The sequence below is a fragment of the Panulirus ornatus genome, chromosome 46, assembly GCF_036320965.1.
Source record: "Panulirus ornatus isolate Po-2019 chromosome 46, ASM3632096v1, whole genome shotgun sequence".
Lineage (NCBI taxonomy): Eukaryota > Metazoa > Arthropoda > Malacostraca > Decapoda > Palinuridae > Panulirus > Panulirus ornatus.
This window is the reverse complement of record NC_092269.1, coordinates 7,407,635-7,433,404: the sequence shown is the minus strand read 5'-3', so window position 1 is coordinate 7,433,404 and position 25,770 is coordinate 7,407,635. Positions and strand designations below refer to the sequence as shown.

Here is a 25,770-nt window from a genome sequence, read left to right as displayed (position 1 = left end):
AAAACATTATACTATTTCAGAACCGTCAGACAAGTTCCAAATTTCTTCCTCTAAAGTCTGAACTGTTTTTATGTTTACAACCTCTCATACATTTCTAATCCTACAACTCTTCAGTATAATCTACTCTCCTTTAATGACATTATCTCGTCTCCACTAATTAATTTATAAATTACTCTCTCATATCCTTACCTTTTGATGTATGTGTTGGCAGTATTACCTTAAAACATGTTTCCATGTCCTGTGTTGCAGAAAAAATGGCCAATGAAACACAAAGTGAAGTACAACTTTATTGTAACACTCATTATGCAATACATCTTTTGATTATTTGGCAGTTTCCTCAACACTTAAAAGTATTTACTTGTTTTATAATATTTGGGACACAATAATAATCCTATCCATTAGTCATGAATATATGTATATATATATATATATATATATATATATATATATATATATATATATATATATATATATATATGCGTATTGTGATTGTGTACGTGTAAGCGTGTGTGCCTTCATGTCTAGTGATTATATATATATATATATATATATATATATATATATATATATATATATATATATATATATATATATATATATATATCTTCCCGCTCTAGGAGTCCATTTTTTACGGAGCTCCCGCAGCGCACAGGAAGCTGGCCACGTCCACCAGATGGGACCACACGTCATCAGTGCAGTGAAGCACCTGTGTCAGGTAGAGTGAGTTCGGGGCAAAAGAGTCGCAAGTGTTCGGTATTTTCACTATGGTCGTTGTATGGTGTGCATGAAAAGGGGGTTCTGGGATGCGGTGAATCCATGTTTGTATTACCGTTGCTTGTCTGGGGAGTGTGGTTTCAAATGTGTGTATGCAATATGGGGTCGAGTTGGGAATGGCGCTTGTTTAGTGCTGTGTGTCTTTATTTCATTGTGTATGTGTCGAACAATGGCTCCCAATCTTCCATAACCCAGCGCTCCTTCTTAACAGCAAATCAAATTAATTACAAATCACGATTACCCTCTGTTGAAAACCCTTACGCATTTCCCATAAATTTGCGTTAGACTTTTAACCGGCGTACGCCCACCGTATAGAAATATTTTTGGAACCACCACATAAGAATGGGCAGCTGACTTAATCTTTTAAAATGAACAAGATGATGTCAGTACACTAATGGCAGCTCTTGCTACCGTCAACAGGTGAATTTGGCATCTCCCCCACACCACCAAATAAGAAGGTTTTAGTTTGGGCAGCCCTGAACCATTCCCTATTTTCCAAAGGTACAATCTCTGTCATCAAGCTAATAACAGACTCCCATCGTAAGCAAACTATGTCATTCAAACAAATTTTTCCTACATTCGAATATGTTTGTAAGCTTATATAATAATTCAGGGTTAACGGGAATTAATTAAGTACAGGGTATCAAAAACATTGGATGTGAAAGCTGAACCATTTGTTGTGAAAGCAATTGATGTATCCTAATATTTAATATAATTTCTAGATCCAGCATCCTAAATATTTTCGGAGCGTTCCTTTAGGGTTTGACGCCCAGGTTGGGAACCACTGGTGTAGAGCGTTTGTGGTTATATATATCTATATATATATATATATATATATATATATATATATATATATATTATATATATATATATATATATATATATATTCAAATACTACTACCTGAAAATATACATCTTATGTTTGGGATCTTAAAAAAACAAAAATTCAAACAGGAAAGAATATTGGTAAAAGCCAAACTGAATGACAATATCCAGATGTGAGGAACGTGGGTTAACCGTCATTATGTCAATTACGTTTTTATGGTACACGTCACAGTGACGTGCACCGATATTCAGAAGACTCTCAACACAGGCCAATGAATTTTTTGACACATTCAATATCTGACTGGCTTCCATTAACAAAATATTAAAGTTTGTCATCACGCAACTAATCAGAGGCGAATAGGAAAATAGAAGTGGCGAGGCACTAATATGGAAGATCGAATTCTATTCAATACGTTTAAGCGAAGTCAAGACATTAGGTAATGGTTTAACTTCTTTATAAATCTTGTTTCATTTTTCACTGGATAATGATTCTATGTCGTCTATAACTTTCTAACGACTCTCATCTGAAACCGTTCTTATTATTCATCAAAAATTACTTTCACGGAACACAGGGAGGAAAAAATATTATTAAATCTACCAATTTATGGAAGTTTAAAGTATATATATGAAGAAGGAAAAATGGAATTAGTGGCGAGTCGAGATAAAAAGCTTCTGAGCTGAGTTTATATTTACTAATGTAAAAAGATATCCAACGCCATGCACATTCGGACACACTGGCCGTACCAAATATATTCATCTTACCTCCATTTCTAAATGTCTAGGCAAAAAAAAAGAGATAATACAAATATGACATTTCACAAGAGTTATGTGATAGAGAAGGCAAACCAGATCCTTAAATCCTAGACAAAGTTTTAAGTGCTAAATTCAATATGGTCTACACAACTCTTCTTGCACGGGTCTCATAAAAATAGGAGGGTTCTTCAAAATCTCTCGAAAAATAAACTAAAAAAAGTCTTTCTCTGCACTCTCTCTCTAAAAATTTACTTACTTATTTTTTTTTAAGAAAAAACTATCATTATCTGCTCTATACAGGCTAAGACGATACTAGTTTTTATGGTTGATCTCACCGGGCGAGGAGCAAAAGAGGTTGTGAGGCTCGTGTCGGGCGGAGGAACACATGGCGACTGCCGCCAGGGTGAGGCGGTGACCATTGCTGCTGGTGAGATGGTCGCTGGCCTTCCCTTCTCCCTCACTGGTGGCGGAACTCACCTCATTTAGTACATCCGGGGGTAGTAGTGGTGGTTACGCCACGGATCAAAATGGCTCATGCGCAACCAACTCTTAAATATGGTTTTTCTTTTACAATTGAGGCTCAAGAAATTAAGTGTCTTGCAAAAAAAATATCTTGAGTTAATGACTTCACTACAGACTAACACTTTTCACATAATTTGGGCTCAGATTAAGGATATGCAATAAGACCACCTTACCTTCCAGGGGAAAACACTGGATAATTATAAAAAAAAAAATGACCATTTTCTCCCCCCCACAACCCCATATTCTAAGGTAATTTAATTCCTCTACAGAAAATTCCAGTCTACCAAAGTGAACGATGCAATTCGAGGCGAGGGCTTGAAAAATTAAGAAATAAAAAAAAAACCCAGGTTGGTCCTATCACATATCCTAAACAGCTAGGACATCTACACTAATTGTCGTAAAATGGAACACATGACACTAAAAATTTTCCACTATTCCATAAGGCAACAGTGTATTACAAAGGTGTGCCATTTACCCTACCGTAACGAATCGTACCAAACCAGCATCCAAAATAGAAAAAAAAAAAAGGCCAGTTTCAAGTACGCTTGTAAAAGGCTCCCGGCTTGAAAAAAAGGCCCCCGGTTTGAAAAAGGCTCCCGCTCCAAAATGACCAATTGACTAAAAGACACACACACCAGTAATAGTGAGCTGATAATTTGCTCATTATTACCTGTAATCAAAAGCTAAAAAATAAAAATGGCTGGTGAAGTACATTTAATTTTTTTTTTTTATCTTAAGACCAGCTTACATACAGTTATACACACAGACGCTGATACAATCTTGGCCAAAACAATTAATGCAATACTCAGGGAATTCTTAAATGCCCCCTCTGTTATCTGTGGTACTTTATGAATTACCTATGACTATTTTGACACAATTCATTAGAGGTAGTTATAATATATTTTTTCCCCCTTTTGACATGAGTATTGGATTAATTGTGATATTAAATCTAGTATGAGAAGGAGGATTCATGTAACAACTGGGCTACGGTAAAAAATGGGTGGCTAAGGCATAGGAGAAGTCCAAATATACAAACAACTGGATGAAGACAAAGAGTTTCCAAAGGATTCAAAAAATCTCAGAGCAAATGGAAAATTATATCTTACCTTTTTCAAGTTCGTTCAGATATTGCAAGGCCTTTATATACCCTTGGGCAATTACTTCCACCTTATAAAATGATACAAATCATACCATGTTAATTGCTCCGTACATCCTTGTACATTCATATTTTTTTTTATACATTATATATCTAACAGATTGGCAGTTGAAATCATGAATACAATTCACCAAAAAAAAGTACATTTATAGTACTATCATATCTGAACTGATGAGGAATGTGATGTATTAAAATAAAAACAGGGCGGGCACTTAGATATAAATATATGATGACAGGACGCAATGCAAGCAATATGGCGGGAGTGGGAGAAGGGTTGGGTTGACCAGCACAATGCTATGTGAGGCCATCTGTGAGGCTAACCAGCTAAAATAAATGGAAATATATGAGGACGTCATAATGATATCATGACGTATTATGCAATGCAGGACGCTATGATTATAAATGGCTCGTAATGAGCCAGGAGGTCAATTGATAATAATAATAACAGAAGCAAACGGAGAGCATAAATGGCAGGAATTAGGCCTGGATGCTGGCGGGGGTGTCGAGCTCCCACAGGAGGAGATGAGAGATTGGACTTGAAGATGTATATGCAAAAAGGGGAAAAAAATAAACAGAAGGAACCATGTAGAAAACCGAGATTCGAAATTCCAACCGGACGAACGCACAAACATAAATACAGCAAAAGAAAATATACAAAATCTGAATACACACGTAGAGGAAGCAGCTACAGTGAATACAGTAGAAATTATGAATAGGATGAAGTTACTAAAAAACACATGGGTTTGAGGATAGAGAGGGAGAGCGCGGAGGAATACAGTGGAGCGCGGAGGAATACAGTGGATGAGGGCGGGAGGAGCCGAGGCCTCGGTGGCTATAAAAGCGGAGTGTCCAGCCTCCAGGACCACAGACACCACTCACTCCCCACAAGCAAACGAACCTGCACAAAATACATGCTTTCAAGAACAGGAAGACTGCAGAAATAGGATATGTTCTCAGGGGAAAACACGGCCAGGAAAACGTGGAATACCAAGTGGATGCTGACGAACATGGCGAAAAAGCAAGAAAAATGCGACGAAAAGAAAAACGCGGGAACTTTAGGGGCAATAAGATGGACAGAAAGGATGAAGATATTAGTAAAAGACCTGTTGTATTATGGATGCAACTAATGGACTACTGAAGGCAAACAATAACTACATCATTAAAAGCTTTCTTTCTATATGAAAATACAGAATGATAAAACTAAGGAGATTGTCAGACGTTGGCAAAGGGAGGGAGAGGGGCAAAATTAACCAAAGCAATAGTTGTGTTACGATATTCCCGTACCATGCATTGTGGGAACCCATGCCTTGTGGGTAATATAAAGTAAGTAATAACTAAGGTTGAGTGACGGGCGTCACAGCCATGGCTCTTACAGCACAGCTGAGACTGGACTGCGTCACACCAGCCACTGGTATGAGAGTGACGGGCCCCACGTCACACATGCATAACACTCAAAGTAAAAGCTATAATGACCTCGAACTACCACGCGATATGACATAAGACTCCATGTGGTTGCGCTCCACGATGACGTAATAATAACTGGCTTAAAACACAAGTGAATTAAATAAATAAAGAAAATGGACGATGCTCTAAGGAAAGAGTGGTCGGTTTGGAAAAAATATATCTGGCTTAAATGCGAAAAAAAGAGCCAAGCGTTTGTTTGTACGGAGAAAAATTTAACATTACAGATCTGAACTAATCTACGTGAAAAATAATACATCTAGAGAAAAACTGATAAAGAAAACGTACTAGACGCTCTAGAGAAAAATTGATAAAGAAAACGTACTAGACGCTCTAGAGAAAAACTGATATAAAGAAAACGTACTAGGCGCTCTAGAGAAAAACTGATATAAAGAAAACGTACTAGACGCTCTAGAGAAAAACTGATATAAAGAAAACGTACTAGACGCTCTATTGACAATGGTGTGGATTCATTCACAGAGCATGTGAGACCAGACGGGTGCATTTAAATAAAGGCAACAATCTAGTGCATTTAAATAAAGGCAACATAGCGTGAGGGGGCCTCATCTGGGCTGCGGGTTACAAATCTACGAAGAGACGATCCGCTAGGCCTGTCGTGTACACAGAAGGGGGGGGGGGGTTGGCAGCAACAACAGCGCTGCTGTGGGATGTTACCAACACAAGAAAAACGTGTAACTAAAAATGGGGAAAGAAATTCTTCCTGTAGAAGGTGTCGCCGAAGACGACTGCGCAGGGCTGGCGGAAGGCAGGGAGGGAGCGGGCCAGGCCAGGCCAGGCCAGGCAGTGTGGCTGGCTGGCCCGCCCGCGGTGTAGCGGGTCCCCTGGGGGAGAACGCGGGTCCCCTTGGGAGACGACGTGGGTCCCCTGGGGGAACGACGTGGTGAGGGACCGTTATGGAGAGCGATAATAATGGAGGCGGAGGAGGCCATAAATGAGGCGACAGCTGACGTGACGTACTGGGAGCGTTCTACAGTGTGTGTGTGTGTGGTGGTAGGTGGGGGACGACGTCCAGACAAGCCTGGAACACCTGGAAACATGGAGAACTACAGGTGAACAACACGTCATACAGGGAATGACATTATCGCGTCAATAAACGGATACGAATGACAACATATGGGTGAGGTCAAAAGGCCTTAGATTAAAAAGATATTAGTATAAAAGTTAGTTAACTATCTACACTGAAAAGACTATACATGTATATATCATTAACATTATATAATATATATATATATATATATATATATATATATATATTATATATATATATATATATATATATATATATATTCCTATGATCCATGGGGAAAATGAAACACGAAAAGTTCCCAAGTGCACTTTCGTGTAATGATCACATCATCAGGGGAGACACAAGAGAGAAATATAAGAGTCAATTGATATACATCGAAGAGACGAAGCTAGGATGCCATATATATATATATATATATATATATATATATATATATATATATATATATATATATATATATATATATATATATATTTAAAAACCTCTCAGCAACTGATAATCTTATCATTAAGTTGACGTAATATAAGAAACAGTTCAATAGTGGAGGAAATAACATCAAACACAGTTCACTGATGATGGACGAGATATAAATAGACTCATGAGAAATATGAGGTATATGACTTTGATGAGTTCCAGATAAGACACATGACCCTTATGGAATCATTATATAAGGCCCTAAGTCTCATGGTATCTGGTCCCGTGAGGTCAACAAGTGTGTAGGATCATAACACAGGTCACCTCAGATGTTTGGGGAAACTCAAATGATATATAAGAGGGTCTGGTGTGAAGGGAGAATGGAAAAGAACAGATGTTATACCCATTTTTAAGAAAGTCGGTATATAATAAACAATGCTAATATAACAAATCCAGGTATAACTGGACAGATGAGAAAATCATTTACACATTTGAGGCATCCATTGGGTAAATTCCTTCTGGGAGCACATAAGAATATACCACACAAGTTTAATGGACGTCTGCATAATAAAAAAAAAAATATAATCAAAGTAAGGTGTAAGGAAAGGCTGCTGGTATAAATATATTAATCCACTTCAGGGAAAAAGAGAGAAATGATCGTATAATTCACATTGATCAGTTGGTCTGTGAAAATACAATTCACATCTGTTCCTCTTGATGGTTGAGGACCTGACCAAGTGGTGCAATGTAAATAAAGGTTTAAAACAACGGTCATAAGGCACGTGTGGCAGTACTTGTACACGGAGAGAGAGAGAGAGAGAGAGAGAGAGAGAGAGAGAGAGAGAGAGAGAGAGAGAGAGAGAGAGAGAGAGAGAGAGACCGGACAGCATGAGCAACTTCAAGTGGTCTGTGTCATGAGAGAGAGAGAGAGAGAGAGAGAGAGAGAGAGAGAGAGAGAGAGAGAGAGAGAGAGAGAGAGAGAGAGAGAGAGAGAGAGAGAGGACAGAGAGAGAGAGAGATGGAGGAGCTCCACAGGTGTTGCCCAACCTACCCATACAGTAAAAATGGAGGACAGATAATCACACGTTTACAAGTATATGTTCACATACAAACACATAAATACACATTAAAGTAAACCTACACATAATCCCTCTGTTACGAACACACAACACACACACACACACACACAAATACAAGAACATTCGATATTTGGAACTATAGCCAAAACATAGTTTAAGCCCCGTTTTCTACCATACCAATGTTCTTTCTCCATTTTCTCTAATCAATTCACCCCAAACTAAACAATGTCAGTGTTGCACTCACCTCTGTTGCTCACGATCCCTCATTATTTTTTCTCCTTCTCCTTCGGTTTGTCTTCCTTGTGTTCCTTGTGCTCTTTCGACTGGGGCTTAATCCGGTCTTGGCTGGGTTTCTTGTCCGACATGTTGCCTTTGGCTGTATTGAGGGGGGAGGGGGGATACAAGCACCTCGTTAATAACACCTTCATATGCATGTTGACAATACTCTATTATCATTATTATTATCAATACTATCATTATTATTATTATTATTATTATTATTATTACTATTATTAATTATTGTTATTATTCTTTTATCATTATCATTACCATTATCATTATTATTATTATTATTATTATTATTATTATCATCATTCTTCTTCTTATTATTATCATTATTATCATTATTATAATTATCATTATCATTATCATTATTATCATTATCATTATTCATATCATTATTATCATTATTATCATTATTATTATCATTATTATTATTATTATCATTATTATTATTATTATTATCATTATTATTATTATTATTATCAATTCCTATGAGCCTCCCAAACCCACTCTCTTCCCTTAGGGCTCATGCAGCTTCGGAAGTGCGCTACAATCAGTAGCAGGTACAGGATGGAACCATCCACTGGAATGAGGTTCTTCGATGGGACTGTACACCGAGGATAAAACCTCGCCAAGGGTAGGTGGTGAACTCACTCACGACGCAATAAGCAAGCGAACTACGGTGATCATATATATATTCATCTATTTTGCTTTGTTGCTGTCTCCCGCGTTAGCGAGGTAGCGCAAGGAAACAGCCGAAAGAATGGCCCAACCCACCCCCATACACATGTATATACATACATGTCCACACACGCAAATATACATACCTATACATCTCAACGTATACATATATATATACACACACAGACATATACTTATATACACATGAACATAATTCATACTGTCTGCCTTTATTCATTCCCATCGCCATATATATATATATATATATATATATATATATATATATATATATATATATATATATATATATATATATATATATATATATATAAATCATTTTAATAAGCATTTTTTCCACAGTGAGAATAGGTACCAGTATTTTCCGTAATCAGACCCTCTGCAAAATTGTTGGTAAACAAACATTGGACAGAATTTCGAGACATGTTTATATTACGTAACGCCGCAAATGTGTTTCAAACTTGTCCATGTTCCTCTGTTCCATAAAGACGCCCCTTCCCGCTGCTTTCTCCTGGACGGACCGTTCCACACCAGTCTTTCCCTACAAGGTCTATTGTAGAACCTTCATCTTGAAAAGGCTTATCTGTTCTGAAGAACAGATAAGAAGAACAGATGTTTGGTATCCATTTTTCTCTGGCGAATCCTTGTGTGGCCACGTTTTCCACGAAGTCTAAATTCTTAAGTGAAACTTTCGCTGGCAACGATTGTAAGTGACGCGCTTCTTTAGTCATTTAAAGAATGGCAATACTGTCATTTAAGGCCCATTCCAGGGGAACGTTTTTTTGGGGAACGTTTTATTTCATGACCATTCCAGGGGAACGTTTTATTTCATGAATCATTCCAGGGGAACGTTTTATTTCATGAATCATTCCAGGGGAACGTTTTATTTCATGAATCATTCCAGGGGAACGTTTTATTTCATGAATCATTCCAGGGGAACGTTTTATTTCATGAATCATTCCAGGGGAACGTTTTATTTCATGAATCATTCCAGGGGAACGTTTTATTTCATGAATCATTCCAGGGGAACGTTTTATTTCATGAATCATTCCAGGGGAACGTTTTATTTAATGAATCATTCCAGGGGAACGTTTTATTTTCATGACCATTCCAGGGGAACGTTTTTTTTGGGGAACGTTTTTTTTGGGGAACGTTTTTTTTGGGGAACGTTTTATTTTCATGACCATTCCAGGGGAACGTTTTTTTTGGGGAACGTTTTTTTTGGGGAACGTTTTATTTCATGAATCATTCCAGGGGAACGTTTTATTTTCATGACCATTCCAGGGGAACGTTTTTTTTGGGGAACGTTTTTTTTGGGGAACGTTTTTTTTGGGGAACGTTTTATTTCATGAATCATTCCAGGGGAACGTTTTTTTTGGGGAACGTTTTATTTCATGAATCATTCCAGGGGAACGTTTTATTTCATGAATCTTCCAGGGGAACGTTTTTTTTGGGGAACGTTTTTTTTGGGGAACGTTTTTTTTGGGGAACGTTTTTTTTGGGGAACGTTTTATTTCATGAATCATTCCAGGGGAACGTTTTTTTTGGGGAACGTTTTATTTCATGAATCATTCCAGGGGAACGTTTTATTTCATGAATCTTCCAGGGGAACGTTTTTTTTGGGGAACGTTTTTTTTGGGGAACGTTTTTTTTGGGGAACGTTTTTTTTGGGGAACGTTTTATTTCATGATTCATTCCAGGGGAACGTTTTATTTCATGAATCATTCCAGGGGAACGTTTTATTTCATGATTCATTCCAGGGGAACGTTTTATTTCATGAATCATTCCAGGGGAACGTTTTTTTTGGGGAACGTTTTTTTTGGGGAACGTTTTATTTCATGAATCATTCCAGGGGAACGTTTTATTTTCATGACCATTCCAGGGGAACGTTTTTTTTGGGGAACGTTTTATTTCATGAATCTTCCAGGGGAACGTTTTTTTTGGGGAACGTTTTATTTCATGAATCATTCCAGGGGAACGTTTTATTTCATGAATCATTCCAGGGGAACGTTTTATTTCATGAATCATTCCAGGGGAACGTTTTATTTCATGAATCATTCCAGGGGAACGTTTTATTTCATGAATCATTCCAGGGGAACGTTTTATTTCATGAATCTTCCAGGGGAACGTTTTTTTTGGGGAACGTTTTATTTCATGATTCATTCCAGGGGAACGTTTTTTTTGGGGAACGTTTTTTTTGGGGAACGTTTTTTTTGGGGAACGTTTTTTTTGGGGAACGTTTTATTTTCATGACCATTCCAGGGGAACGTTTTATTTCATGAATCTTCCAGGGGAACGTTTTACTTCATGAATCATTCCAGGGGAACGTTTTATTTCATGAATCATTCCAGGGGAACGTTTTTTTTGGGGAACGTTTTTTTTGGGGAACGTTTTATTTCATGAATCATTCCAGGGGAACGTTTTATTTCATGAATCATTCCAGGGGAACGTTTTATTTTCATGACCATTCCAGGGGAACGTTTTATTTCATGAATCATTCCAGGGGAACGTTTTTTTTGGGGAACGTTTTATTTCATGAATCATTCCAGGGGAACGTTTTACTTCATGAATCATTCCAGGGGAACGTATTTCTTCATGAAACATTCCGGGGGAACGTTTTCCTTCATGAATCATTCCAGGGGAACGTTTTATTTCATGAATCATTCCAGGGGAACGTTTTACTTCATGAATCATTCCAGGGGAACGTTTTACTTCATGAATCATTCCAGGGGGAACGTCTGGAAGCTGGGCTGACTCACATCCTTCCAGACATGACCGTCTGGTCTCCGCCAATTGGGCAGTGATTTCGCTTTATTTACTTCCTCGTCGCCTTCACGAAAATAAAACTCTTTACTGATTTATTTACAAACATTTACTCGAAATAATCATCATTTTGGTTCGTTCCTTCAGTACAGGTGTTCAGTTTTATGAAGAGGTTCATTCCAGTGTTTCAAAAACTAAGCTCAGAACCGTAATATTTCTCAATAGTGTAACACGGTGTAAATACGCGTTTCAGGTTTATATAATAAAAACTTCTCATTCCAGCTATAAGGCACTACAGCAAGGGGGTCCTTCACCTGTGGTTCATAGACCACCACTGGTCCATAGCCTAATTTTCCAGTGGTCCACATAAGTAAATCAATAAATGAAATACATTTTACCATCTCAAGCAAGGGATCAAGTATCATTTGTTCTTGATTGTGATGGTGTTCGTAAGTGGTTCACATCTAGGGTTACTTAAAGAACCCTTGTACTAAGAGTCATATTTGAGCTGTCAGTAAATTTCTCACAGCTAGTTTGGACTGTATGAGTCCATATTGCTATTTCCGATCCGTTGGCAGGTAAATTAATCGATCAGGAAGGGATGAGCAGCAGTGTTCATAGTGTTTAACTTGTGTCTATTCAATATATATATATATAATATATATATATATATATATATATATATATATATATATAATATTTATATATATATATATAATATATACAAGCGTGGGAACCCCATCTCTTGAACATTCTCTGCAATCATACAGCTTTTAAAGTTCAGTATGCTGTCTGCATTTACCTAGTCTTAATTCATCTCATTCCATTCATCCACCAGTCTTAAACTCTAAAAAGTAATTTTTCTCATTTTCTTTAACAAGTTTCTTGTTCAATTTCATGTTATTGCCTTTGGTTGTTCTATCCTAACTTCTGTCGAGGAACTGGTATGCGGTCATTAATCTGTTCTAAATATTCAGAGGATCAGGTCACACCTAACTCTTCTCTCTTCCAGGTGAGCATATCTAAGGCCTTTATAGTCTTTCGCTCTATTTCAACTCTCTTACTCCTGGTATCAATTTTGCTGCCTTCCTCTGGACTTTCTCTGCTATCTCTGTAAATGCGACGGAGGCTGGTTCAATATTCCCTTACCATGAACTAAATACAGTTCTAATATTTTCCAATTTCCCCTTTCCCTGAATAAAAACAGTTCTAAAATTGCCAATATTCCCCTTTCCCTGAACTAAATACAGTTTAATATTTGCCCAAAATTCCCTTTTATGAAATAAATACAGTTCAAAATTTGCAAATTCCCCTTTCCCTGAATAATACAGTTCTAATATTTGCCAATATTCCCTTAAGAATAAAACAGTTTTTAATATTTGCCAATATTCCCTTTCCTGAACTAAAACAGTTCTAATTTTGCCCTTTTTCCCTTACATGAAATAAAAACAGTTCTAAAATTTGCATATTCCCTTCCCTGAACTAAAAAAGTTCAATATTTGCCAAATTCCCTTTTCATGAAAAAAATACAGTTTAATATTTGCCAAATTTCCCCTTTCCATGAATAAATTCAGTTCTAATATTTGCCCAAAATTTTCCCCTTTCGAATAAAAAACAGTTTTTAATATTTGCCAATATTCCCCCACCCTTTAACTAAATACAGTTCTAATATTTGCCAATATTCCCTTACTATGAACTAAATACAGTTCTAATATTTGCCAATATTCCCTTACCATGAACTAAATACAGTTCTAATATTTGCCAATATTCCCTTACCATGAACTAAATACAGTTCTAATATTTGCCAATATTCCCTTACCATGAACTAAATACAGTTCTAATATTTGCCAATATTCCCTTACCATGAACTAAATACAGTTCTAATATTTGCCAATAATCCCTTACCATGAACTAAATACAGTTCTAATATTTGCCAATATTCCCTTACCATGAACTAAATACAGTTCTAATATTTGCCAATATTCCCTTACCATGAACTAAATACAGTTCTAATATTTGCCAATATTCCCTTACCATGAACTAAATACAGTTCTAATATTTGCCAATATTCCCTTCCTGAACTAATCAGTTCTAATATTTGCCATATTCCTTACATGAATAATCAGTTTAATATTTGCCCAAAATTCCTTACCATGAACTAAATACGTTCAATATTTGCCAATATTCCTTACATGAACTAAATAAGTTCTAATATTTGCCAATATTCCCTTACCCTGAAAATAAATACAGTTCTAATATTTGCCAATATTCCCTTACCCTGAACTAAATACAGTTCTAATATTTGCCAATATTCCCTAACCATGAAATAAATACAGTTTATATTTGCATATCCCTTACCATGAACTAAATCAGTTTAAAATTTGCCAATATTCCCTTACCATGAACTAAATACAGTTCTAATATTTGCCAATATTCCCTTCCTGAACTATACAGTTCTAATATTTGCCATATTCCTTACATGAACTAAATACAGTTCTAATATTTGCCAATATTCCCTTACCCTGAACTAAATACAGTTCTAATATTTGCCAAATTCCCTTACAGAATAAAATACGTTCTAATTTTGCCAATATTCCTTACCATGAACTAATACAGTTCTAATATTTGCCAATATTCCCTCCATGAACTAAATACAGTTTAATATTTGCCAATATCCCTTTCATGAACTAAATACAGTTCTATATTTGCCAATATTTCCCCTTTCATGAATAAATACAGTTCTATATTTGCCCAAAATTCCCTTACCATGAACTAAATACAGTTTAATATTGCCAAAATTTTCCCCTTTAAAGAACTAAAAACAGTCTAATTTTGCCAATATCCCTTACCATAACTAAATACAGTTCTAATATTTGCCAATATTCCCTTACCATGAACTAAATACAGTTCTTAATTTTTTGCCCAAAATTCCTTACCATAACTAAATACAGTTCTAATATTTGCCAATTATTCCCTTACCCTGAACTAAATACAGTTCTATATTTGCCAATATTCCCTTACCATGAACTAAATACAGTTCTAATATTTGCCAATATTCCCTTACCATGAACTAAATACAGTTCTAATATTTGCCAATATTCCCTTACCATGAACTAAATACAGTTCTAATATTTGCCAATATTCCCTTACCATGAACTAAATACAGTTCTAATATTTGCCAATATTCCCTTACCATGAACTAAATACAGTTCTAATATTTGCCAATATTCCTACCATGAACTAAATACAGTTCTATATTTGCAAAACCCTTACAAAGAACCCAAATCAGTTCTAATATTGCCAATATTCCTACCCTGAAATAAATACAGTTCTAATATTTGCCAATATTCCTACCAGAACTAAATACAGTTTTTAATTTTTTGCCAATATTCCCTTTCCATGAACTAATACAGTTCTAATATTTGCCAATATTCCCTTCCATGAACTGAATACAGTTTAATATTTTTCCAAAAATTCCCTTACCATGAACTGAATACAGTTCTAATATTTGCCAGCAACAAACGGTCCCTAAGGAAGACATATCGACAGGTTTGGTTAGGAAGTCGAGAACAAATGCTCTCTCTTCCACAACACACCACAAAACACATATATATATATATATATTATATATATTTATATATATATATATAATATATATTATTTATATATATATATATTCTCCCAGCTTGTCTCCTGCTGGGTGATGATAATAAACACACCCGGGGAAGCTTCGGGCAGTGTTCTTTAACCATTAAATTTTACTTTTGGAGTCGAAGGTGCCCTTGACTATAACCAAAGTTCATACTTCTTTTTCCCCAAACCTTTCTTGCAACCCTACACGTCTCCCACTCACTTCTCTCTTCCCCTAAACCTTTTTTTTCTCCTCCTCATTTTCAAACATACTGTGCCGGGAGGCCATACCTTCTGGCAAGGAGGTCAACCCAAAGATCAAGAAGACTTCATGGTTCCAAATGGAAACCCTGAGGTACTACGTCCTCAGTTCCCCTTCCACTAACATAATCTTTCCATTGCGGGTGTGTGTTTCTCCATCTCTCCCCTCTCTCCCTCTCTCTCTCTCTCTCTCTCTCTCTCTCTCTCTCTCTCTCTCTCTCTCTCTCTCTCTCTTCTCTCTCCTCCCTGTTGGCGAATCAGAGCAAGGTCATAGCGAGCTGTGACGTGGCGTGGAAGCTTAATCCACCCATTGTCCCCCAAGTGGATGAAGCCTTAGAAGCCACGCAGACACACCAGAGGACAACATGGGTCATACGAACTCCCACCCAAACCTAAACCAGATCCAGTACAAAATCATTTTTGCCATCACTGTGTGGTAAGCTGGCGGTGACTCACTGCCAGCCAACCAGCCAGCCAGCCGCTTGACCTCTGACCTCTCCACGAGTCTGGGTCGACCTCATGACTCATCGACTGATGCAGGCCCCCCCCCCCCACCCCCCTCCACCGAGATCCCGGTGCACACACACAACACCCCACAATAAATATACACACCCCAAAAACAATATATATAATAATATATATATATATATATATATAAAATATATATATTATATATATATATATATATTTTATATATATATATCTGTTATGTGTAGTATTTGTGTGTTATTTGATAGTATATGTTATGTTTACGAAATTTTGGGTCCTTTTATTTTAATTAATATGGGGGGAGGGGTCGTCTTGTCTTTCCTGGCGCTACCTCGCTAAGGCGGAAAAAGGCGATCAAATATGAAGAAAAAAAAAAAACGTATGAAGGGGATTGCATCAGCTTACAAGGGGACCCAGACACACTGCAAATGTGGGCCTGATACATGACTGTTGACCTGCAGCTGCAGGAACCCGTGTGTGTGGGAGGGAATTGGGAGCAGACATCGTCCCTAATCTGTCGCCAGAGTCCCACATTAGGGAGTATGGTAGAGTAAACAAAGTCTACTGGTAGATCGCAGAATATATTTTATTTTAGGTATTGTGAGAAGGGGATATATTCAGCGTTGCTGTTCATATCTTACATGGGTCAAAATTAGAATATGCAGATGAGGACCAATGAGTGTACAACTCCCTCTCTGTACAGTACATATAGGTAATTACTCATACAAACCAGAATGGTCACATCAGTGTACACACACACACACACAACACCACAACACCACCACACATAAAACACACACACACACACACCCAACACACACACAACAACACACACACACACACAACAACCCAACACACACACAATACAAACACACACACACACACACACAAACACACACACCACAAACCCCACACACCACATCAAAACACACACAACAAAACACACAAAGAATGACCTACCAAGCGTATTTTCACATATTGTACACACACCAAAGCACACGAGATCACATAATGTACATACACCAACGCACACAAAATCACATAATCACATACCAACTCAAACACGTTCACATAATGTACACACCAACTCAAACACGTTCACATAATGTATACACATCAACTCAAACTTGCACATAATGTACACACACCAACGCACACGCGATCACATAATGTACACACTAACTCACATATTTGCTCATAATATACACACCAACTCACACACTTCTACATAATGTACACAGACCAAAGCACACTCGTACACATAATGTACAACTGTACACAGTCAAGTACACACGAAAATGTACATCAATAGTAATACCCACGTACAAACAAGCAACAGAGTACAATCACGTACACATGATCATGTACGTGTACGTATGTACAAACCACGAAAGACGAGTGTACACACACAAGCACATACGTGCACATCACTACCTGCACATAGCTACGTGAGAGCCATACACGTCCCTGAACTATCACGTAACTACAGAACCATGTAACTAACCCATTCACCCCAAATGGGAAACTGTTTACCCAAGGTGGGCGCCACAGCTGACGTCTGCTATTCCCAGGATGATCTAATACGTGGTGAAGCTATATGTTTACTTATCCCAGGGGAGACGCCAAGCCCTTGTATTCCCAGGATGACCTAATACGTGGTACGCTATATGTTTGCTTATCCCAGGGCAGACGCCAAGCTCTTGTATTCCCAGGATGACCTAATACGTGGTGACGCTGTATGTTTACTTATCCCAGGGGAGACGCCAAGCCCTTTTATTCCCAGGATGACCTAATACGTGGTAACCTGTATGTTTGCTTATCCCAGGGAGACGCCAAGAACTTGTATTCCCAGGATGACCTAATACTAGGTAACTGTATGTTTGCTTATCCCAGGGGAGACGGCAAGATCTTGTATTCCCAGGATGACCTAATACGTGGTAACTCTGTATCTTTGCTTATCCCAGGGAGACGGCCAAGCCCCTTTTATTCCAGGATGACCTAATAAAGTTTGGTTTGACGCAGCCTTGATAAAACTTTAAATTATTTTTTCCCAGGGGAGACGCCAAGCCCTTGTATCCCAGGATGACCTAATTACGTGGTACGCTGTATCTTTCTTATCCCGGGAGACGCCAAGCCCTTGTATTTCCAAGTCAAAAATACAATAGGCTATGGTAGTAATACAGCAAATACAGTAGGTTATGGTGGCAATACAGTAGGATATGGTGGTAATACAGCAAATACAGTAAGATACGGTTCTATTCCTACGACAGGAAGATATGTTAGTATTCGTATGGATACAGTAGGGTATGGTGTTAATACAACAAATACATTAGGGTATGGTAGTGTCCCTTTAAATAATGATAACAAAATGGTAAATATTGTCTGCAGTCTGGCAGCTATAGCATTATCTTCATCCTACACCATCATCATCACATGTTTGACCCCAGGTCATCACGGGAATAAATGTTAAATATATACGTAGCCAAAATGTCTCGCTCTAATATATGCTATATATATATGTATATATATATATTATATATATATATATATATATAATATATATATATATATAATATTATTTATTTACTTGGTCGCCGTCTCCCGCGTTAACGAGGTAGCGCAACGAAACAGACGAAAGAATGGCCCAACCCACCCACATACATTATGTAATACATAAACGCCCACAACAGGCAACATTACACACAACATCACACACACACACACACATCACACATATATATATATTATATATATATTATATATATATATATATATATAATATTATATATATATATATATATTAATTATATATATATATAATATATATATATAATATATATATATATATAGTGTTGTCTGGGATGTGTGTGGGACAGACATATAAAAAGAGCCATTGGCCCACGTCTGAGTTGTCTGTTTTTAAATGTCAATTCTTCTCTATCCCTCTTTCCCCTACACCCCCCCCCCACTAATTTCTATGTAGATGAGGCAAGAATAGGCAGCTAGTGTTCTGTCGTCTGTCGTCTGTCTGTCTGTCTTCTCTTCTCTCTCTCTCTCCTCTCTCTCTCTCTCTTCTCCTCATCTCACACACACACACACACACACACACACACACACGTTTCTCGTTACCATTACGAAGACGAGAGAGAGAGAGAGAAGAGAGAGAGAGAGAGAGAGGAGAGAGGAGAGAGAGAGGAGAGAGAGAGAGAGAGAGAAGGAGAGGTCAGTAGTACAGACCCTTGGCTGAAAGGAGGGGGGATAGTACCACCGAGAGAGGAGAGAGAGAGAGAGAGAGAGAGAGATGAGGAGAGGGTGAGAATGAGACAGAGGAAGAGAGAGAAGGTAGAAGAGAAAAGAAAGAGAGTCGTGTGGTGGTGACGACCTTCACGTGACCATCTGCTCCTCCCGCGTGTACTTTTAAATGAATACTACTCCGTACACCCCCACCCTCCTCTGAGGTCTCCCCCCACCACCCACACACCCCCCCAGAGTGTGTGGGGGAGGAGACAGACACGACCCCCCCTCCTCCTCCATCCTCAAGTACTTAACGCGTGTCAAAATAAATCTGCCTAGACAAACCCACCTCGCTCTCTGGGGGTCTTAACCCACCTCGCTCTCTGGGGGTCTTAACCCACCTCGCTCTCTGGGGGTCTTAACCCACCTCGCTCTCTGGGGGTCTTAACCCACCTCGCTCTCTGGGCGGTCTAAACCACCTCGCTCTCGGGGGTCTAAACCCACCTCGCTCTCTGGGGGTCTAACCCACCTCGCTCTCTGGGGGTCTTAACCCACCTCGCTCTCTGGGGGGTCTAAACCCACCTCGCTCTCTGGGGGGTCTAAACCCACCTCGCTCTCTGGGGGTCTTAACCCACCTCGCTCTCTGGGGGGTCTAACCCCCTCGCTTCTGGGGGGTCTTAACCACCTCGTCTCGGGGGTTTAACCACCCCGCTCTCTGGGGGGTCTAAACCCACCTCGCTCTCTGGGGGGTCTTTAAAAACCCCCTCGCTCTCTGGGGGTCTTAACCCACCTCGCTCTCTGGGGGTTTAACCCCCTCGCTTTTGGGGGGGTTTTAACCCCACCTCGCCCTGGGGTCAAAACCCCCCTCGTCTCGGGGGGTTTTAACCCACCTCGCTCTCTGGGGGTTTTAAAAACCCACTCGCTCTTGGGGGGTCTTAACCCCCCTCGTCTCTGGGGTCTAAACCACCTCGCTTTGGGGGGGCTAAACCCCCCTCGCTTCGGGGGGGTCAAAAACCCCCCTCGTCTCTGGGGGTCTAAACCCCCTCGTTTTGGGGGGGGTCAAAAACCCACCTCGTTCGGGGGGGTAAAAACCCCCCTGTCCGGGGGGGGTCAAAAACCCACCTGTCTCTGGGGGGTCAAAAACCCCCTCGTTTCTGGGGGTCTAAACCCCACCTCGTCTCGGGGGGGTCAAAACCCCACTCGCTCTCTGGGGGGTCTAACCACCTCGTTTTGGGGGGGTCTAACCCACCTCGTCTCGGGGGGTCTAAACCCCCCCCCTTTTAAAAAAATCGTTCTGGGGTCTAAACCCACCTCGTTCTTTTGGGGGGTCTAAACCCCCCTCGTCTTGGGGGTCTAACCCACCTCGCTCTCGGGGGGGGTTAAAACCCAACCTCGCTTTTGGGGGGTCTAAACCCCACCTCGCTTTGGGGGGGTAAAAACCCCATCGCTCTCTGGGGGGTTTTAAACCCACCCGCTTTGGGGGTCTAAACCCCCTCGCTCTTGGGGGTCTAAACCCACCTGTCTCGGGGGGGTTACCCCACAGACGACCGTGAGTAAAGCTGTCAAATTCTTGTACCAAATTTCTTTGTTAAAAAAATAAATAAGAACATTTGCAAAGGTGGAAGAGTCAGCGAAAGGCAGAGGGAAGGGCAGGCTAGACAGATGGCTGTGGACAGGTGGTGGAGACAGATGGATGTGGACAGGTGGTGGAGACATGGGTGTGGACAGGTGGTGGAGACAGATGGATGTGGATAAGTGGTTGAGTCAGATGGATGTGGACAAGTGGTGGAGACAGATCTGGACGGGTGGTGGAGACAGATGGATGTGGAAAAGTGGGGGAGAAGATGGTGTGGACAGGTGGTGGAGAAGATGGAAAAAGAAAGGGGTAGAAAAGGGGTTTGGGGAGGGGGGCCGTGGTGATGTGAGAAGATTGGGAAAAGGGGGGACAGATGATTAGTGTAAAAACAGTGGAGGGGGAAAGGGGTTTGGGGGGTGGATTTGAGGGGTGAGGGCGATTTATGGGGAGGTGTGGGCGATTTATGGGGGGTGAGGCGATTTATGGGGAGGTGTGGACGTTTATGGGGAGGTGTGGGCGATTTTGAGGGGGGGAGAAGGGGCATTATGGGGGGAGGTGTGGCGATTTTGGGGAGGTGTGGAAATGAGGGAGGGGTGGCGTATGGGGGGTGAGGGCGATATGGGGGGTGTGGGCGATTTGAGGGAGGTGTGGGGGATTTAAAAGGGGAGGTGATGGCGGTTCATAGGGAGGTGGTTTTGGGGAAAATTTTATTTGGGGAAAATGGGAGATTTATGGGAAGGGTTGAGAAAAATTTTGGGGGGAAAAAGGGGGGGTGGGTGGGAAAAAACAAATGAAAAGGGCGTGGTGGCAGTGGGGGGAAAAGGGGCCCCTTGAAAAGGGTTTTGGGGGGGTAAAAAGGGGAAGTGGGGGCGGGGGGAAAAAAAAATTTGGATTGGAAATTGTGAACAAAAAAGACAATTCATGGTTTATGCAAATACCAGAAGGATGAGCCAATATCTGAACTTATTTGCAGATGATGCCGAGGTCATGAGGGATGTGCGAAGAGGGAGATGATTGCATCACCCTACAAGGGAACCTCGTCACACTCCAGACGGACGTCTGATAACAGATGAAGAAAATCAGTGCAAGTAACTGTACAGTACTGAGGATAAGACACAGATACAAGCTTCAGTATGGAGAGTGAACCCGCAGCAATCTGTGTGAGAGAGAGAGAGAGAGAGAGAGAGAAGAGAGAGACCTGGGCACAAGACATCCCTAAACTATTCGCCAGAGTCCTACATTTGGCAGTAAATAAGGGGACAACTGGCTCTGCTGTAGCATCGAAGTGCAGGGATTAAGTCAGTATTCCACGTGCTGTCCACATCCTACACTTGGCTAAATTAAGACTATGTTTCTCCAGTTTGGTCACCGTACCTACAGCAAGAGAAAGATCTTATGAAGAAGGTACAGAGGAAGGAGCAACAAAGACAATACCAGACTTTGGGACAGACTAAGTTATGGACATAGTTCAGAGGCCTTACATATCCCCAGGCAGAATAAAAGACGAGTGAGGGGTGACCTGATCACAAACTACAAGTTTGTGAACAGTGAACAACCAGAGAACATATAAAAAACTTGTTAGACAATATGTAATGATGAACTTCCAATAGTCTACGTGTGGTGAGGAATGGAATACAGTAAATACTGTAATCGTGAATATGGACAGATTCACACACATTTAACCTTCTATGATACTGAATGTTTGAGAGGTGTGGACCTAACACAGACACACACACACACACACACACACATATGCAAATGTCCACATTGACAAATGAGTGGATCAGGCTGGGAGAAAAACACGGGAGGGAGCAAATGATGGAAGACCATCCTGTGTTTTGTATCCAAACTTGATCCAGACACGTGATCATGTACACCAAAGAAGCCATACATGACTACATGCACATCACGACACGTGCATGACAAAATATGTGCATGAACGTGCATGCACATATTCATACATAAGAGCACATATACATACACACAGATGCATCGGGGATAGGAAATGGGTGGAAAATACATACATCAAATACATGACTACACCATGGATACAAATACAACACGAAACGCACACATATGTACGTCCTTGCCCTGATAAAGCAGTAATACACCGATGAAGAACACGAATATGTATGTAACATATGGGAAAGAAACACGATATACGAGGATACAAACACTTTAGTTTGGGGGGGGACACACAAGACATAAACACTACCCCAAGCCTTGAAAACACACACACACACACACACACAGACACACACACACACACACACACACACACACACACACACACACACACACACACACACACACATACACATTAACGCAAGCGCGCATACATCTTTTTTTCTCTGCCTTGTATCATTCCATTTTCTGTTGACCAGATTATGTTTATTGTTAATCTGTAAATATTCATAATTACTAAGGATAGAAAATGGATAACGCACTTAGGAAACTGTAAACACACACACACACACACACACACACACACACACACACATATCGAAGTAGGCAAACCGAACAGCGGATGAGCATTGTCCAGAGGAACGGGGAATTTAGACTAGTCCTCCAGACCTGGGCGGAATGAATAACGCAAGTGGGGTTGTGGGAGGAACGTGGAACGGACCTGTCCCCCCCGACCTTCAAATCTACCCTGTGTGACAATGTATGGGATCTACAAGACCCATGATACATTGTACAAGGGCGTCTCCCGGGACGCCATAAAGACCACAAAACAATATATAGTCAAGGGGGACGACGACACAAAGAACAGAGCCTGGCTGGAGTTAGGAAGACTATAATGTTATAATGTATGTTAGGAAGGACTGGTCTTGTAGCACAGCTGGCCAGACGTGGGTCAAACATACCGAGAGAAGAAAATAGTAAATAGTAAATATCATTGAAAAAAACATGAAAAAAAATGAACCCGTGTGTTAAAAATAACTGATGGATAATATAGATAACAAGGAACCCCAGCAACGTGAACATTTATCTCCTCATACATATAGATATGTGATAACACACACACACACACACACACACACACACACACACACACACACACACACACACACACGGGACATACGCATAAGCCAACCTCCCGCAAACCAGCTCGGCTGGAAACACACCCACTTACATATGGCCTCTCACCACCACTCCCCCAGTCATCTGCAGGGTAAGTGTGTCTCCTCCCACCCCTTTTGTACTCACGTCTCTTGTTGTTTCCCTTGTTAGGCAGTGCCTTAGGGGAGCAGGAGGCGCACACGGAAAACACTGTGGTGGTTGTGGGGGGGCGACGGGCTGGACGAGAGAGAGAGATAGAGAGAGAGAGAAGAGGGAGTTCTGGGGTCAGGCCAGAGCAGCACACTGGACGCCTCACGCCTCGTCTCTTATCTCCACACCCGCTGGCCCAGGCAGGCCTCCTGCGCGCGCGCGCCCCGGCCCACCGACGCGGGAAAAAGAGGAGCAGGAGAGAGAGAGAGAGAGAGAGAGAGAGAGAGAGAGAGAGAGAGAGAGAGAGAGAGAGAGAGAGAGAGAGTGGGAAACAAGCACGAAGAGAGATCGGGAGCAGAGGAGAGGCTTCGTCTAGTGTGTGAAGCACATGGTCCAGCCTAGACAGCTTACACACACACACACACACACACACACACACATAATATATATATATATATATATATATATATTATATATATATATATATATATATATATATATATGCTGATACCCACAAGGAAAATAAAACACGATAAGTTCCCAAGTGCACTTTCGTGTAATGATCACATCATCATGGGAGATAAAATGATGAGATAGAAGACGTAGAACAGTCACTTGATATACAAGGAAGAGACGTAGCTACGACGCCATTGGTTAAAACGCTTGTTTACCAATGACGTCGTAGTTACGTCTCTTCCTTGTATATCAAGTAACTGTTCTACGTCTTCTATCTCATTATTGTATCTCTCATGACAATGTGATCATTACACGAAAGTGCACTTGGGAACTTGTCGTGGTTCATTTTCCTGTTGTTATCAGCATGTACTAGATCACGAGCACCACTGTGACCTCTTGCAATATATATATATATATATATATATATATATATATATATATATATATATATATATATATATATATATATATGCAGACATAACACAGGTGGAAGGCATTCAGAAATTTAACGCACAGGGTCGGCACTACACGTATGCTTAGAAGGACGGATGAACAGTAATTCTCAAAGAACATATATTGACAAGGGGGGAGAACAGAGAACACATGAGGAGGTGAGATGATCACGCACCACCCCAGAGGTGGCCCAAGACTCAGATTCTGTGGAGAACTGTCTCGCCTTGCCACACTTCACTGTCTGCAAGGCTTTCACCACCTCATCTCTTTTCACGAGGCCAAATGGCATGACCCTCTCACTTTCGCATGGCTCACGTTCACAAACACCCCACATCCAACAGTCCTTCAAAATACTCATTCCGCCAGGCACCACTTCCCCATTTTCACCCATCGTAAGGTGCTCCAGTGTTGCACAAATGGACCAATCACACGACATACATGACAGGGGATAACATCACGTCGGGGATAAGACCTTCTGCACAGTTCCTGTCTTACAGAATCACACGAGAATGTCTGGGGAACCGTGGCACGTCTTAAATGAGTTCAGCTAACCAGGCGATGGGTAGTTAAAGGTGGGGGAGGGAGGTTCAATTACCTGCAGGGGAGGAAGTGAAATAATTGAATTCTACGTGGGGGAGGTGGTTGGGGGTGAAGGCTCCTGCAGGTACAAATTGGCTTTGGT

The 25,770-nt window shown here is 40.3% G+C and overlaps 1 long non-coding RNA gene across 1 annotated transcript; it reads right to left on the bottom strand.

The window, feature by feature from the left end:
- Positions 1-4,667: 4,667 nt before the first annotated feature.
- LOC139763109 (uncharacterized) lies at positions 4,668-24,363 on the bottom strand. Its single transcript, XR_011716035.1, has 3 exons — positions 24,177-24,363; positions 8,277-8,408; positions 4,668-6,539 (listed from the first exon to the last, which is right to left on the bottom strand). It is a non-coding gene; the product is annotated as an uncharacterized lncRNA (long non-coding RNA).
- Positions 24,364-25,770: the final 1,407 nt, after the last annotated feature.